The sequence below is a fragment of the Bos taurus genome, chromosome 8 (assembly GCF_002263795.3).
Source record: "Bos taurus isolate L1 Dominette 01449 registration number 42190680 breed Hereford chromosome 8, ARS-UCD2.0, whole genome shotgun sequence".
NCBI classification, from domain to species: Eukaryota; Metazoa; Chordata; class Mammalia; order Artiodactyla; family Bovidae; genus Bos; species Bos taurus.
This window is the reverse complement of record NC_037335.1, coordinates 83,435,611-83,453,411: the sequence shown is the minus strand read 5'-3', so window position 1 is coordinate 83,453,411 and position 17,801 is coordinate 83,435,611. Positions and strand designations below refer to the sequence as shown.

Sequence of the window (17,801 nt, the reverse complement as noted above, 5' to 3'; positions counted from 1 at the left end):
GAAAAAACTGATAGAACTGGAAAGAGAGACAGTTAAATCCACTATTAGAGTTGGAGCCTTAAACTCTATTCTGTCACTATTAATAGATCAAGAAGGCATAAAATTAATAGGGATATAGATGACCTGAACAGTGCTGTCAACCAGTTTGGATACTGATACATACACACATACATATATATGTGTACACACACACACACACACACACACACACACACAGACTATTCCAGCTATGAGAGAATACACTTTATTTGCAAGTATACATGAAATATGTATTCCAATACTTTGTCCACCTGTTGTAAAGAACCAACTCATTGGAAAAGATCCTGATGCTGGGAAAGATTGAGCACAGGAGAAAAAGGGGGCAACAGGATGAGATGGTTGGATAGCATCATCGACCCAATGGACATGAGTTTGAGCCAACTCTGGGAGATAGCAAAGGACAGGGAAGCATGGCATGCTGCAGTCCATGGGGTCGCAAAGAGTCAGACATGATTTAGCAACTGAACAACAATGAAAACCACAGATACATTGTTAACCAAAATAGAACACATTCTAGGCCAAAAACACACTTCAACAAACTTAAATGTATAGAAATTAAAAGTATATTCTCAGATTACACCAAAAGTAAACAAGAAATCACATATAGAAAGATAGCTGGAGTACTCCAAAATATTTGCAAATTAGCCAAAACATTTCTAAATGGTGCATGAGTCAGAAAAAGAGGTTATAAGAGAAAGCTTGAGAATTTTTAATGGAAAAAAAAAAAAAAAAACTTGTAGATGCAGCTAAAGCAGTACTCAGAGGTTAGTTTATAGTACTAAGTGCACATAGTAGGAAAAAGATCTAAGGTCAGTAACCAAAGTGTCCATCTTAGGAAACTAGAAAAAGGAAATTAAACCTAAAGCAAGCAGAAGAAGGAAATAATAACAAAGCAGAAATCAGTGAAATTGAAAATAGGAAAAAAATGAAGAAAAATAAACAAGTTCTTTAAAACGATCAATAGATTAATCCCTAGCTAGGCTAACAGAGAAAAGAAGAAAGACAAATTACCAATATGAGTTATAAAAGAACAGTCAGCACTACTGATCCCTTAGACACTAAAATATATATAATAAGGGAATACTGCAAACAGTTCTCTGCCCATAAAGTTGATTATTTGAATGAAATAGACTGATTCCTTGAAACACAAATGTCCATATGTTCTTGTGATGAAATACCTTGAATAGTTCTATATCTGTGAAAGAATTTTTATTTAGAGTTTAAAACCATCTAAAAAAGAAAGTGCCAGACCTAAATGATTTCACCAGTAAATTCTATCAAATTTTTAAGGAATAATACCAATTCTGTACAAACTCTTCCAGAAAAGTAAGCAGCAGGAAAGAATTCCCCACCATTTCATTAGTCCAGTATTAACATACAATGGGAAAACTAGAAGAAAGCTACAGACTTAATATTTCTCATGGACTTAGATCTAAAATCTTTTATAAATATTAAAAAACCAAATACAGCAAATTTGTTTCACTGCAGAAAGGCAAGACTGGTGCTACATGTATAAACCAATAAATGTAAGTCACAGTAACAGACAGTAAGAAATACTGTGTGATCATAGCAATGGAAATTTTTTTAAATTTCCAAGGCATTTGTATATTTGCATCCCCCACAATATCATGTTGAAATCCCAGCCTTCAAAGTATTTAAAGGTGGGGCCACTTGGCAGTTATTTGGTCATGAGGCCAAAACTATCATAAATGGGATCAGTGTCCTTAGAAAAGGAACCCCAATGAGCTTACTCACCATTCTATCATATGAGGATACCTCAAGAAATCAGCCATCTCTGAACCAGGAAATGGGTCCTCATCACACAGCGAATTTATTGGCACCTGGATCTTGGACTTCCCAGCCTCCAGAACTATAAGAAATAAATGTTTGTTGTTTATAGACCACGCAGTTTATGGAATTGTTACAGCAGCCTGAATACTAAGACACAGTTCATTGCGAAAAAAGTAAAGAATCACTCTTAGAAAATTAGGAATATGAGAATATGACCCAATAAAGGATATATATGAAAGATCTAATGCTAACAACATACTTGTTGTGGGAGATAGAACACTTTCCCTCTAAGTTAGAAAATAAGGTAAGGATCAATTTCTCATCACTATTATTTAGTGCCTTCCTGGAACTCCTTACTAGTAAAGTAAGGTTAAGAAAAGGGGGAAGAAAGTATATAGATTGAAAAGGAACAAATAAAACTGCATTTATTCACACATGACATTTCCTATAGAAAACCCCCCAAAATATACCAAAACATTCCTGGAAATAATAAGCGAATATAACAACTTTACAGGATCCACGATCTATTTGTAAAAGTTATTTCTGTCCTGTATATTAAAAATGAACAATTGAAACTTAAGTACAAAAAATAATAATAATTGTGTTAAAAAGAGGAAGTCAGATCAGAACAGTCGCTCAGTTGTGTCCGACTCTACGACCCCATGAATCACAGCACGCCAGGCCTCCCTGTCCATCACCAAGTCCCGGAGTTCACTCAAACTCACGTCCATTGAGTCAGTGATGCCATCCAGCCATCTCATCCTCTGTCGTCCCCTTCTCCTCTTGCCCCCAATCCCTCCCAGCATCAGAGTCTTTTCCAATGAGTCAACTCTTCGCATGAGGTGGCCAAAGTACTGCAGTTTCAGCTTTAGCATCATTCCTTCCAAAGAAATCCCAGGGCTGATCTCCTTCAAAATGGACTGGTTGGATCTCCTTGCAGTCCAAGGGACTCTCAAGAGTCTTCTCCAACACCACAGTTCAAAAGCATCAAATCTTTGGTGCTCAGCCTTCTTCATAGTCCATCTCTCACATCCATACATGACCACAGGAAAAACCGTAGCCTTGACTAGACGAACCTTTGTTGGCAAAGTAATGTCTCTGCTTTTGAATATGCTATCTAGGTTGGTCGTAACTTTCCTTCCAAAAAGAGGAAGTACTTAAGGATAAATCTACAAAATATGTTTGCAGAAAACTACAAGACGCAGATGAAAGAAATTGAACAATATCCAAATAATGGAGAGATGTTTTTTATTTATGGATTGGACAACTTAAGATATCAGTTCTCTCTGCTATCTTGATCTATAGATTCAAGGCAGTATCTGTCTTGATTACAGGAAATTTTTATCAGTAAACTGATTCTAAGATTTATATGGAAAATCAAGGGATCTACAATAGCCAAAATGAATCTGATAACAGAGAATGATATTTCCTGATTTCAAGGTATATAATATTGGTGAAAGAATACTCTTGTTATTGAGTGGAACAGAATGGAAACTTGAGTAGATACACACAAACATAATAAAGTGAATTTTGACAAAGTTCAAAGGCAATTCAATGGAGAATGTATAACCTTTCATCAAGTAGTGCCAGAACAATTGAATGTCCATATGTTATAGAAACAACAACCTCAAATTCAGGCCTCATATCTTACCCCAAAAATAAGCTTAATATAGATCATAGGCATAAGTGTAAAATGCAAAACAGAACCATCTAGAAGCCAAAAACATAGAATATCTGAGAACTAGGATTGTCAATACATTTTTACATACACCACCAAAAGAAGATTTATGAAAGAAAAAAATTGATATGTTGGACTTCATTATAATTTTAAAATGGTGCTCTGAAAGACACTGTTAAGAGAATGAAAACAAAAACCATGGACTGGAAGAAAATTTGTTAATTGTACTGTTACTCAGGAATTATACAGAATATACAAAGAGCTCTTAAAATTGAATAGTAAGAGATAATGATGTCAGTAAAATAGTGAGCTAGAAAACTCCAAGCTCTCATTCCCCCATAGAAACAATGTTTTAAAAGTTTGTCAGAACTCTGAATAGTGAAGTTTTATAGTTAAGCAACTAAACAAATACACGATCGAGAAAAGGTCATCTACAAAATGGTAGAAAATTCTTTAGTGTTCTTACTCATCTTTGTCCCACACACTGCTGAGTACAGTGATGGTCTTGGTCTTGAGCAGGTGGCTTCCCAGTTCCCAGGTCCTTCCTCAAACCAGAAAATTTACAAATTGCAAATTATTTTGTATGTCTGTTCTGACCTATCGTGGGGGATACCTAAAGGGTTAACTCAAGGTGTTCATCTGTTTCACATAATACAGAGTACGGGCAGGAAAAGTGACAAGACATGCTCGTAAAAGACACAAAGCAGACTACAAGTCCATAGATGCCTGGGGCAAGAGAGTATGAGTGGAGATATACAATAGGCCATGTAAGACAAAGAGGATAAGCTGGGGAAAGATTCTTGAAAATTAGGACACTCAAAAGTAGCCAAAAACATAGGTGAATTCAAAAAGCCATTGACTTGCCTGGGCAAGACACATACTCAGAATCTAAGACTGGAGAAGACCTTAAGCTTCCACCACAGTCTGACTTCTGGCATAAAACAAACCTAGGTAAGTGGTGACGGAGTGCCACAGAATAGATCCAGTTTGCAGATAGGGAGAGGTGGTTCTCTCATTTTTGTGTTGTTTGTTTTGGGCAGTTTTTTATTTTTTAGCTTCTATCAAGGAATTCCATCAAAATATCAGCTAAATGTGAACCGAAGGAACGGAGAGTTTGGTGATCCACACAGTACAAGCAATTGATTGTACAAAAAAATAGTTTGGGTAAATCTCAAGACACTTGGACTACTACAGCCTCCAACAGTCAAAAAAATAATAATATTAGCAAACCCTGGAAAAGAGGAAAATCTGATTTCCAGAGTTGACACATTTTAATAATCAAATGCCCTATTTTCAATGAAACATCACAAAGTATACAGAGGAATGGGAAAACACGCCTCATTGAAGGGAACAAAAGTCTTTGACAGGAAAAACCACCCTTGAGGAACCCAGACATTAAATTTTCTGGAGAAGTACTTTAAGCTAACTGTCTTAAATATGACCAAAAAGCAAAGAGAAAACATGGAAAAGAACTAAAGGACATTAGGAAAACAACATATGGATAAAATTAGAACAGCAAAAAAAAAAAAAAAAGGAAAAGTTAAAAGGAACAAAACAGAAATTCTGCAGTTGAAAATTTTTCTGAAATGCAAAATTCACTATAGGACTTCAACAAGAGACAGAAAGACAGAAAAAGAGCTACAAGATAGGACAATTGAATTTACCTAATCTGAGAATCACAAAGGAACAAGAATGAGGAAAAGTGAACAGACCAAAAGACTTTCGGGGTACCATCAAGAGGAAAAATGAATGCATAGTGTGAGTCCCAAAAGAGAAGAAAGAAAAAGGAATAAAAAGTTACTTGAAAAAATAATGGCTAAAAACTCCAAACTTGATGAAATACATGAATCTATAAATCCAACAAGTTCAATGAACTCCAAGTGTAAGCCCCAAAAGACCCAAACTGAGAAACATACTCTGTCAAAATATATACAGAGAATCTTAAAAGCGGTGAGAAAAGTGACTCATCACATGCATGGGACCCTGAGCACAATTATCTCCCTATTCCCCCCAGAAACTTTGGAGAACAGAAGGCAGTGGGATAATGTATGCTGAAAGAAATGGACTGTCAAGTGAGAATTCTATATCCATAGGAAATGGCAACCCACTCCAGTGTTCTTGCCTGGAGAATCCCAGGGACGGCTGAGCCTGGTGGGCTGCCATCTATGGGGTTGCACAGAGTCGGACAAGACTGAAGCGACCTAGCAGCAGCAGCAGCAAGATAGTGCTTTAAAATTGAGGGAGAAATTAAGAAATTCTAAGAAAATTAGAGGGAGTTCATTACCACTGGAGGTGCCCTTAAGGAATGTTAAAGGAAGTCCGTCAGGTTGAAATGAAAGGATGTTAGATGGTGACTGGCATCTAAAATCTCCAGTAAAGCCCAAGGTATGGACAAATAGAAAAGCCAGTTTTAGTTTTAACTTTGGTGTGTTGCTTCACTTTTTATATTCTGCAAAACTAACAAATAAATAAAAATGATTATGAATCTATATTATTGGGCTCACAGTGTAAACAGATGTAATTTGTGAGATGAGTAGCATAAACGTAGAGGACAGAAGTGTAAGAGCTTTCATATGATTGACGTCAGGATGACATCGATTTAAATTAAATTCTTATAACTATGTATATAACCCCTGTGATAACCAAAAAAAAATCTACAGAATATACATAAACAAATGAGACAAATCAAAATTTATCAGAACAAAACAATCAGCTAAACACAAATGGTGCTAGTCATGGAGAAAATGAGGGCAAAAAAACTATAATATATACCAAAAGCCGGTGGCAAAGTGGCTGAAGTAAGTCATTCCTTGTCAGTAAATACGTCAAGTGTAAATGGATTAAACTGTATCAAAAGAGAGAGATTGTTAGAATTTTAAAAATGAACCAATTTTATGCTGTCTTATAAGAGACTTAATTTAGATCTAAAAACACACTTAGGTTGAAAATGAAAGATGGGAAAAGATATTCTATGCAAATAGTAACCAAAAGACAGTAGAGGAGGCTATTCTATTAATAGACAAAATAGACTTGGAGTCAGAAACTGTTACAAGAGGGAAAAAAAAAAGAACATTATATATTGACAAAAGGGTCAGTCCACAAAAAAAAAAAGAAATGCATAAGCATATATGTATCAAACATCAGAGTCTCAAAATATATGAAGCAAACACTGACAATTGAAGGGAGAAGCATATGATTCTACAGTAATGAACACTTCTGTATTCCACTTTCAATAATGGATTAAACAACCAGAGAAAGATTAAATAAAGGACTTGAACATCATAAAACAACTGAACCTAACAGAGAAGACTCCACCCAAGTTCAGTAAACTACATATTTTTTTCTGATGTGCATGTGGATCATTCTCTAAAATAGACCACAAAACAAGTTTTAACACATTCTAAAAGACTGAAATCATATGTAGTGTCTATTCCAAACACAATAAATCATTAACAGAAAATGGAATGTCATAAATATATAGAAAATAGAAAGTGAAGTCACTCAGTCGTGTCTGACTCTTTGCAGCCTCATGGACTGTAGCCCACCAGGCTCCTCCGTCCATGGGATTTTCCAGGCAAGAATACTAGAGTGGGTTCCTATTTCCTTCTCCAGGGGATCTTCCCGACCCAGGGACTGAACACGGGTTTCCCTCATTGCAGGCAGACGCTTGACTGTCTGAGCCCACCAGGGAAGCATATAGAAAATAGCATGCTCTTAACCAGTGAGTGAAGAAATCACGAGAGAAATTAGAAAATATCTTGAGACAGTAAAAATATAAATACAGTATACCAAAACTCATGGGATATGGTGAAAGTAACACTAAGGTGGGAATTTATACCTGTAAACACATATATCAAACAAGAAAAAAGCTCTAAAATCAATGACCTGACTTTACACCTTAAGGAAGTAGAGACCAAAGAACAAACTAAACCTAAAGTTAGCAGAAAGAAGAAGATATTATAATACAGATTAGAAAAGAGATAAATAAATGGATAAACAAGAAATCAGTGAAACCAAAAGTTAGTTCTTTGACAAAGAAGCAAAATTCACAAACCTTAGCTAGATGAATAAGAAAAAAAAAGAAGGCTCAAATTACCTAAATCAGAAATGAAATTGGGGCAATATTACCAATTCCACAGAAATAAAATATTTATGAAAATACTATGAGTAATTATATGACAGCAGATTGGACAACCTAGACGAAATGGTCAAATTCCTAGAAACCCTTTGTCTTCCAAAACAAAATTATAAAGAAATAGAAAATAACATAGATCTATATGTAGTTTCTAGTATAATTTTCCAATTAAGAGAAACCAAAGTTCCTTGGAGAAATGGCTGGTTCTAGAGCTGGAACATGGAACATGCAAGATGAGTATGTAAGAACATAAGGAAATACTCAAAAAACAGAATGATGGCGGTATGTCAAAGACCATAGGAGCCTAACCGAAAGACCTTGCAATAGCTAAAGCTGCAACAATTTGAACAATAAAATGATAAATAATAAAATAGTGTTGGTTTATAACTCAAAGTATAAATTACTTATGAGTCCATACTAGTAAGTGTGGATGATTAATACAATTAATCATACAGATAAGTATGATTAAGTAAGTAAATGGGAGAGAACCGTAAAATCTCCAACACAGAATTACTAACAATATAGTTACTGTACCTTCAAGGAAGTGGAGCAAAATTTCCCACCACTTGCTTCCCTTGTGGTTCAGTTGGTAAAGAATCCACTTGCAATGTGGGAGACCAGGGTTTGATCCCTGGGTTGGGAAGATCCCCTGGAGAAGGAAATGACTACCCACTCCAGTATTCTGGCCTGGAAAATTCCAAGGATTGTAAAGTCCATGGGGTTGCAAAGAGTCGGACATGATTGAGTGACTTTCACTTTAGTGGGTTTTGCCTAGTGACTTTCTTCTCAGAGTACAATATAGGGACTTAGCTGATAGTCTGATGTTTAAGACTCCCCACTTCCACTGAAGAGGGCACAGGTTCAATCCCTGGTCAGAAAAAAGATCCTGCATGCCACTCTGCATGCTAAAAATTAATAATGATAATAAAGAATATGTATCGGGTGAGGTTGGGAAGTAACTACATTGGAGAATCCTGATATAATTTTAACCAGGTTATCATCATTGATTAATCATACTGATAGCATGTACCCTTGATTTGGTAGGGTAAGAATGACAGTCATTTTACCTCTGTGGTCCTTCTCCCAGAAACACAACACCATTTTTAACTATGAGAAAAACACCAGACAAACCAAAACTGAAGCCTTCTTACAATGTCCTCTAAACTGTCAAGATTATATTTTAAAAAATGATTACTTATACTCCAGAGGAGGCTAAAGAGACAAGATAACCAAATATAATGTGGTATCCTGGATGCAATTGTGGAACAGGAAAAGAAAAATGATTAGATTAAAAAACAAGGAAATCTGAATAAAGTATAGATTTTACTTAATAATAGTGTATCATTATTATATTAATTGGTACGTCAAACATGCTAGTGATAAAGAATGTTAACAGTAGGGTAAGTTGGATACAAGTTATACAAGAATTCTCCTTTCTCTCTTTGCCATTTTTCTGTTAATTTAAAAGTATTCTTAAATAAGACATGTATTGAGGGGGGGGGAACCTCCTCAAGGCATGAGTACAGCAGAATGGAGAGGAAAGGGAGAGGGGAATCACTGCACGACAGAACAATATAAATGGCTCAGTCATTACAGAGAAAAAAAATAGAATACAGATAAGCAGAACATCTCTAAGGGAAGGTGCATTATTTGGGCAATCTGATTGTTGCTGCTAATGCTGTGGTTTTAAAAAGTGAATCCAAAATTAGAATAAGCTCACTTTGAGTAGAATTTAATATGTAAGTTTTTAACTTATATGCAGAGTACATCTTGCAAAATGCTGGGCTGGATGACTCACAAGCTGGAATCAAGGTAGCTGGAAGAAAACAACCTCAGGTATGCAGATGATACCATTCTAATGACAGAGAGCAAGGAGGAACTAAAGAGCTGAGGATGATGAGGGTGATGAAAAAGCTGGCTTGAAACTCCACATTCAAAAACTAAGATCATGGCATCTGGTCCTATCACTTCATGGTAAATAGGTGGAGAAAAAGTGGAAACTAGTGACAGATTTTATTTTCTTGGGCTCCAAAATCTCTGCGGAGAATGACTGCAGCCATTGCTCCTTGAAGAAAAACTAGGACAAACCTGGACATCATATTAAAAAGCAGAGATGTCACTTTGCTGACAAAAGTCCATATAGTCCAAGTTATGGTTTTTCCAGCAGTTCTGTATGGATGTGAGAGTCGAACCATAAAGAAGGCTGAGTGTCAAAGAATTGATGCTTTCAAATTTTGGTTCTGGAGAAAACTCTTGAGAGTCTCTTGGACAGCAAGATAAAGCCAGTCGATCTAAAGGAAATCAACCCTAAATATTCATTGAAAGGACTGATGCTGGAACTGAAGCTCCAGGACTTTGGCCACCTGATATGAAGAGCTGACTCACTGGAAATAACTGTGATGCTGGGAAATAATGAGAGCAGGAGAAGAAGGGGGCAACAGAGGATGAGATCGTTTGATGGCATCACCAACTCAGTGGACATGAGTTTGGGCAAACCTAGGGAGATAGTGAAGGACAGGGAAGCCTGGTGTGCTGCAGTTCATGGGGTCACAAAGATTCAGACAAATCTTAACAACTGAACATTAACAAGAATAAAAAAGTGTGGTCTAAATTTCAGTTCCATCCTCTTCACTTAATTCTATTTTGTTAATATATCAGAAAGGTAATCTGAAGTTTGGTACAAGGGTAAAGATTTCCAAATTAAGTGACAAGAAGCATTAACTCTGAGTTGCAATGTAGAAACAAAGCTGGCATATCTGTTGTAAATACATGAAAACAGTAAATTCAGAAGTGGAAAGATATTTAAAGTTTAACCAAAACCTAAAGCTAGATTTCTTTCTCTTTAGATATTGAGACATAAAATGCATCTGTTGGTTCTTTTGAAGTTTGGGCTTATGAAGATCTTCTGTCAGGCTTCCCAGCTTGGGGATCCAACAGAGGGACTGGGAATCCCCAGGGAATCTGAACTTGAAGGCCAGTGGGATTTGATTATAAGACTTCCACAGGACTGGGGGAAACAGACTCCAGTCTTGGAGGGCACCAGCAAAATCTTGCATACACAAAGACTCAGAGGAAAGGATCTGTGAACCCACAGGAGACTGAACCAAAACTACCTGCTGGTGTTGGAAGGTCTCCTGTGTAGGCATGGATTGGCAGGCGCTCACCACAGGGATGGGGGCACTGGCAGCAGCAGTCTGGGAAGGTCCCCCTTGGTGTAAACCCTCTTGGAAGTTGCCATTAGCCCTACTAAAGAGCCCATATGCCCAAGGCCTGGGTAGCTTCAGGCCAAAAAACTACCAGGGAGGGAGCACAACCCCACTCATCAGCAGGTACTTGAATTAAAGCTTTATTGAGCATGGCCCTGCCGAACAGAGCAAGACCCAGTTTTTCCCCACTGCCAGTGCCTCCTATCAGGAAGCTTACACAAGCTTTTTAACCTCCATCAGAGGGCAGACAGAAGAAGCAAAAATAACCACAGTCCCACAGTGACTAAAACAAAGCCACATTACAGAAACTTAATTAGCTTGGAAAAGCAGAAAGTTATGTCCTAGATGAAGGGACAAGATAAAACCTCAGAAAAAAACAACTACATGAAGTGGAGATAGGCAACATTCCAGAAAATAATTCAGAATAATGATACTGAAGATGATTGAGGGTCTTGGAAAAAGAATGGAGGCAAAGATTGAGAAGATGCAAGAAATGTTTACCAAAGACCTAGGAGGACAAAGAACAAACAGGGATGAATAATACACTAGAAGAAATCAATAGGAGAATAACTGAGGCAAAAGAACAGATAAGTGGCCTGGAGGACAGAATGGTGGAAATCACTGCCGCAGAACAGAATATAGAAAAAAGAGAATGAAAAGAAATGAAGACAGCCTATTTTAAATAATAGGCTGGGACAGACCTCTGGGACAACATTAAATGCACCAACATTTGCATTACAAGGGTCCCAGAAGGAGAAGAGGGAGAGGAAAAGGACCTGAAAAAATATTTGAAGAGATAATAGCTGAAAACTTCCCTAACATGGGAAAGGAAATAGGCAACCAAGTCCAGGAAGCAGAGAGAGCCCCAGGCTGGATAAACACAAGGAGGAACACACTGAGACACATAGTAATCAAACTGACACAAATTAAAGGCAGAGATAAAATATTAAAACCAACTAGGGAAAAACGACAACATAAAAGCTCCCATCAGGCTATCAGCTGATTTCTCTACAGAAACTCTACCAGAAGGGAATGACATGATATATTTAAAGTGATGAAATGGGAAAACCTACAACTAAGAATACTCTACCCAGAAAGAGTCTTCTTCAGATTTGTTGAACAAATCAAAAGCTTTCCAGATAAGCAAAAGTTAAGAGAATTCAGCACCACCAAACCAGCTTTACAACAAATGCTAAAGGAACTTCTCTAGGCAGAAAACAAGAAAAGAAAAATACCTACCTACAGAATATAAACCCCAAACAATTAAGAAAACAGTAATAGGATCATACATATCAATAATTAGCTTAAATGTAAATGGATTAAGTACCCAACCAAAAGATATATAGACTAACTGAACAGATGAAAACATGTGCATGTATCCAGTTCCACTTAACCACATGACTCTACTTGATCCCCCCAGATTGTATATAATTATTTTATATTGTTAGGTTAATCATATTCCCATTATGACTTGCAACTGTAATTATCTTTTTGTCTATTGATTGTGAAAACTGATAAACATCTTTCTCTATTGTGATTATGTAACTGTAGCAATACCATTGTATCATCATTGGTCAACAGAAAAATGATAGAATTCTATATCACCAAAAGTACCATTTAATAGAAAAACCTGTAATCACTTTTTACAATTCAGATGCATAAAATTCAGAATTATCTTGGAATTTTTTGAAAATGCCCAGGTTTTGATTTTTTTTTTCACCAGAGCTCCAGATATGTTTCTAATGAGTAGCCATGTTTAAAGACTGCTGGAATATATGAAGATCTTTTTTGATGTTCTTTCTCAAGCCTTTATCAAGCATAGTAGAAACGCTCTTGTATACACATATATAAATAATATGTATAATATATATATATTTTAGAAAACCTATGAATTTTTCTAACTAAAAAATTTATGGCATTTTTATTGTACTTGTTTGACTTAGTATAAATAGAATGTTAGATTTCTAACTTAAATAGATATGCAACAAGCAACAAAAGTTTACTGTATAGCACAGGAAGCTATGGTCAATATCTTATAATAACCTATGCCGCTAAGTCACTTCAGTCGTGTCCGACTCTGTGCGACCCCGTAGATGGCAGCCCACCAGGCTCTGCCATCCCTGGGATTCTCCAGGCAAGAACACTGGAGTGGGTTGCCATGTCCTTCTCCAATGCATGAAAGTGAAAAGTGAAAGGGAAGTCGCTCAGTCGTGTCTGACTCTTTGCGACCCCGTGGACTGAAGCCTACCAGGCTCCTCCATCCATGGGATTTTCCAGGCAAGAGTACTGGAGTGGGTAGCCATTGCCTTCTCCATATAATAACCTATAATGGATAATAATTTCAAAAATAATATATGCGTATATGTATGAATCACAAAAAGAATTCTACTTTTTGAAATTTAGTAATGTTTATCTTTCTGCCAGTTTTTCTAAATGTCCTATGGACATCTAATAACAATGTATGAGATACAAAATTTTAAATATATTTGTATAAGATATGAGTACTATAAATAGAAATCTATTATATTTAAATTATTAATGACCTCATTCAAGGTGCTTCTATTATTTTTTCTGCACTTGATAAAATATTCTCAGAGAAATGTTATTATGTCTTACAATGATTATATATTTTTTGCTTTCCCTTATATTTCTTATTTTTGTTTTATGTATCTTTGTTTCTTGGTTGTTAGGTATCTAATGGTTTATGATGTCTATCTTCTTTGAGAGTTGTATCTTTTATTAATAAAATATTCATCTTTGTTTCATTTTAAGAGAAAAAAAGACAATTTGGTACTGACACAAAAACAAATATAGATCAGTGGAACAGGATAGAAAGCCCAGAAATAAACCCATGCACCTGTGGTCACCTAATCTATGACATATGAGGCAAGACTAAACAATAGCAAAAAGGCAGTCTCTTCAATAAGTGGTACTGGGAAGACTGGACAGTTACATGTAAAAGAATGAAATTAGAACATTCCCTAACACCATCTACAAAAATAAACTCAGAATGGATTAAGGACCTAAATGTAAGACTGGACCCTATAAAACTCTAAGAGGAAAACATAAGAACACTCTTTGAAGGAAATGGCAACCTACTCCAGTATCCTTGCCTGGAAAAATCTCATGGACAGAGGAGCCTGGTGGACTGCAGTCTGTGGGGTCGCAAAGAGTCAGGCACAACTGAGCAACTAACACTTACTTACCTACTTGACATAAATCAGAGCAAGATGTTTTTTGACCCACCTCCCAGAGTAATGAAAATAAAAATAAACAAGTGGGACCTAGTTAAAAGCTTTTGCAGAACAAAGGAAACCACAAACAAGACATAAAGACAACCCTCAGAATGGGGAAAAATATTTGCAAACAAAACAACTGACAAAGGGTCAATCTCCAAAATATAAATAATTTTAACTTACATAGTAAAAAAGATCATGCAGTTGACAGTGTAAACACAGGAAACAAATCAATCATTTGTGGGTGGGTAAGCCAAAGAATGCTTAAACTACCACAAAATTGCACTCATCTCACATGCTAGTACAGTGATGCTTAAAATTCTCCAAGCCAGGCTTCAGCAATACGTGAACTTCCAGATGTTCAAGCTGGTTTTAGAAAAGGCAGAGGAACCAGAGATCATACTGCCAACATTTGTTGGATCATTGAAACAGGAAAGGAGTACCAGAAAAACATCTGCTTTATTGACTAAGCCTCTAACTGTGTAGATCACAGCAAACTGAAAAATTCTTCAAGAGATGGGAATACCAGACCACCTGACCTGACTCCTGAGAAATCTGTATGCAGGTCAAGAAACAACAGTTAGAACTGGACATGGAACAACAGACTGGTTCCAAATAGGAAAAGGAGTATGTCAAGGCTGTATATTGTCACCCTGCTTATTTAACTTATATGCAGAGTACATAATGCGAAATGTCGGGCTGGATGAAGCACAAGCTGGAATCAAGATTGCCAGGAGAAATATCAATAATCTCAGATATGCAGATGACACCACCCTGATGGCAGAAAGCAAAGAAGAACTAAAGGGCCTCTTGATGAAAGTGAAAGAGGAGAGTGAAAAAGTTGGCTTAAAACTCAACATTCAGAAAACAAAGATCATGGCATCCGGTCCCATCACTTCATGGCAAATAGATGGGGAAACAATGGAAACAGAAACTTTATTTTGGGGGCTCCAAAATCACTGCAGATGGTGACTGAAGCCATAAAATTAAAAGACACTTGCTCCTTTGAATAAAAGCTATGACCAACCTAGACAACATATTAAAAAGCAGAGACATTACTATTGCCAACAAAGGTCCATCTAGTCAAAGCTATGGTTTTTCCATTAGTCATGTATGGATGTGAGAGTTGGACTATAAAGAAAGCTGAGTGCCGAAGAATCGATGCTCTTGAACTGTGGTGTTGGAGAAAACTCTTGAGAGTCCCTTGGACTGCAAGGAGATCAAACCAGTCCATCCTAAAGGAGATCAGTCCTGGTTGTTCATTGGAAGGACTGATGCTAAAGCTGAAGCTCCAATACTTTGGCCACCTGATGCTAAGAACTGACTCATTGGAAAAGACCCTTGTGCTGGGAAAGATTGAAGGTGGGAGAAGGAGATGACGGAGGATGAGGTGGTTGGATGGCATCACCAACTCAATGGACATGAGTTTGAGCAAGCTTCAGGTGTTGGCGATGGACAGGGAAGCCTGGCATGCTGCAGTCCATGGGGTCGCAGAGTTGGACACAACTGAGCAACTGAACTGAACTGAACTGAACTTATAATAAATATTGGTAAATTTCTCAGCAACTCTGCATGCCTCATCTACATAAGTTTAAAATCCCCAATATTCCTAACTCTCACTATTTCCCATCTCCTACAGTACATTATTGTTGTTTTAAAACACAATTTACTATTTTTAAGAGTTCTGAAAATGATAAAAGTTTATTTTATTTTTATCCACTTGTGTCCAGATTATGGTGCTCTTTTTTTTCTATATATTAATCCAGATTTCCACCTGATCTCATTTTTCTTCTAGCTGAAGAATTTCTTTCAGAGAATTAACTTTCCTGTAATACATATCAGTTGGTGATAAAGTCTTTCAATTTTTATTTGTTTGAAAATGCCTTATATTAGTCATGTATAAAATTCTAGGCGGGCTTTTTTCTTTCAGTACTTTAAAATTGTTACTTCATAGTCTTCTGACGTATAATTTGTGACAAAAAGTAGGCATCCATTCTTTTTTCTTCTTCCATACATATTATGTCTTTTTCTATTCAACATTTTCTTTTTATCTGTGACTTTAGCAATTTAATTATAATGTATCTTGGTGTGGTGTTCTTCATGTTACTTCTCCTTGGCGTTTATTTAGCTTCTTAGGTCCATGGATTTATACACTTCTTGGGTTTCCCTTGTGGCTCAGCTGGTAAAGAATCTGCCTCTAATGCGGAAGATCTTGGTTCAGTCCCTGGGTTGTGAAGATCCCTTGGAGAAGGGAAAGGCTACCCATTTCAGTATTCTGGCCTAGAGAATTCCATGGACTGTATAGTCCATGGGGTTGCAAAGAGTCAGACACAACTGAGCAACTTTCACTTTCACTTTGCTTTCAAAAATCTAACTTTTGCCCATTATTGCTTTTTCCATTCTCTCTTTGTTCCTTCTGAAATACTAGTTACCCATATTAGACAACTTTATCCCATAGGTCAGAAATAACTGTTTATTATTTTCTAGTCTGTATTCACTGTGGGTTTCTTCTTTCATAGTTTTTAACCTTAAAGTTATCCATTGTGCCTTTTGTCATTTAACCTTCCATATGTAGTGTGTGTGTGTGTGTGTGTGTGTGTGTGTATACTATTATTAATCTTATCCATTTTTTTTTTGTTTCTTGTTTGGTTGATTTGTTTACTCATTTCAGATATTTTTCATATTGAGAATTCCAGTTAGGAACTTTTTTTAATAAATTCTCTTATCATATTCTTGAACATATGGAGTATTTTTACTGTTTTAATGGCCTTGACTATTAATTTTATGTGTCGTTTCTTACTCTGTGGCTTACTGATTCATTTTTCTTCTTGATTACAATAATACATCCCTTTTATTCATATTAAGTAATTTTTTATCGAGGGCTAGATGTTACAGATTTTATGTTGTTAAGTGGTAGTTTTGCTGTATTGTCTGAAATCTTCTGGGCCCTTTCCTAGGATGAATTTAAATTACTTGGAATTACTTTAATCCTTTAAAGGTTTGCTTTAAGTTTTGTTATATTGGATTCAGAACTCATTTTACTCTCAGACTCATTTGGCCCCTCTACCAAGGCAATAAATGCCCTTCTGGTTACTGTATCCAATTGGCCATGGGTTAGGAAGTTTTATACCTCTCTGTGTGCTTTGTGAAAGTTCAGCCTACGCTTTTCCACTGGTTTTTCCCCAACCTCAAGTGTTTTCCTTACATTTTCAAAAGTTAGTACTCAGGAGACCCTTCTGCAGATCAGACAAAGACTCTGTATCTTTCTTCTCTTGTATTTTCTCTTACAAATCCTATTTGTCATGACTTTCTTGAGGTCCAATTCTATTGCCTTAACTTAGTGAGTCCACCAAGCGGTTTTGGTGGTCTCTTTTTGTTTAGGGTTGAAAACTCTCTAAGCAATAAGCTTTGGTAATCACAGGGCTCACCTCATTTGTTTCTCTGTTCTCAAGTATCACTGTCTGTACTGCCTGTTTTCTAAAGTCTAAAACCCATTTCATACACTTTGTATGGTTTGTTTAGATGTCTGATATGGAGGTGTGTGTGTGTGTTTGTGTGTGTGTGTGGTTGCTTCAGTCGTGTCCAACTCTGTGATCCCATGGACTGTAGCCCACCAGGCTCTTCAGTCCATGGGATTCTCCAGGCAAGAATAGTTGAGTGGATTACCATGCCCACCTAGAGATGTAACCCGCATTGCCTACATTAGCAGGCAGGTT

The 17,801-nt window shown here is 36.6% G+C and overlaps 1 protein-coding gene across 3 annotated transcripts in view; it reads left to right on the top strand.

The window, feature by feature from the left end:
- ZNF782 (zinc finger protein 782) overlaps positions 1-17,801 on the top strand; it is a 91,243-nt gene that overhangs the window by 62,409 nt on the left and 11,033 nt on the right. The window lies entirely within an intron of this gene.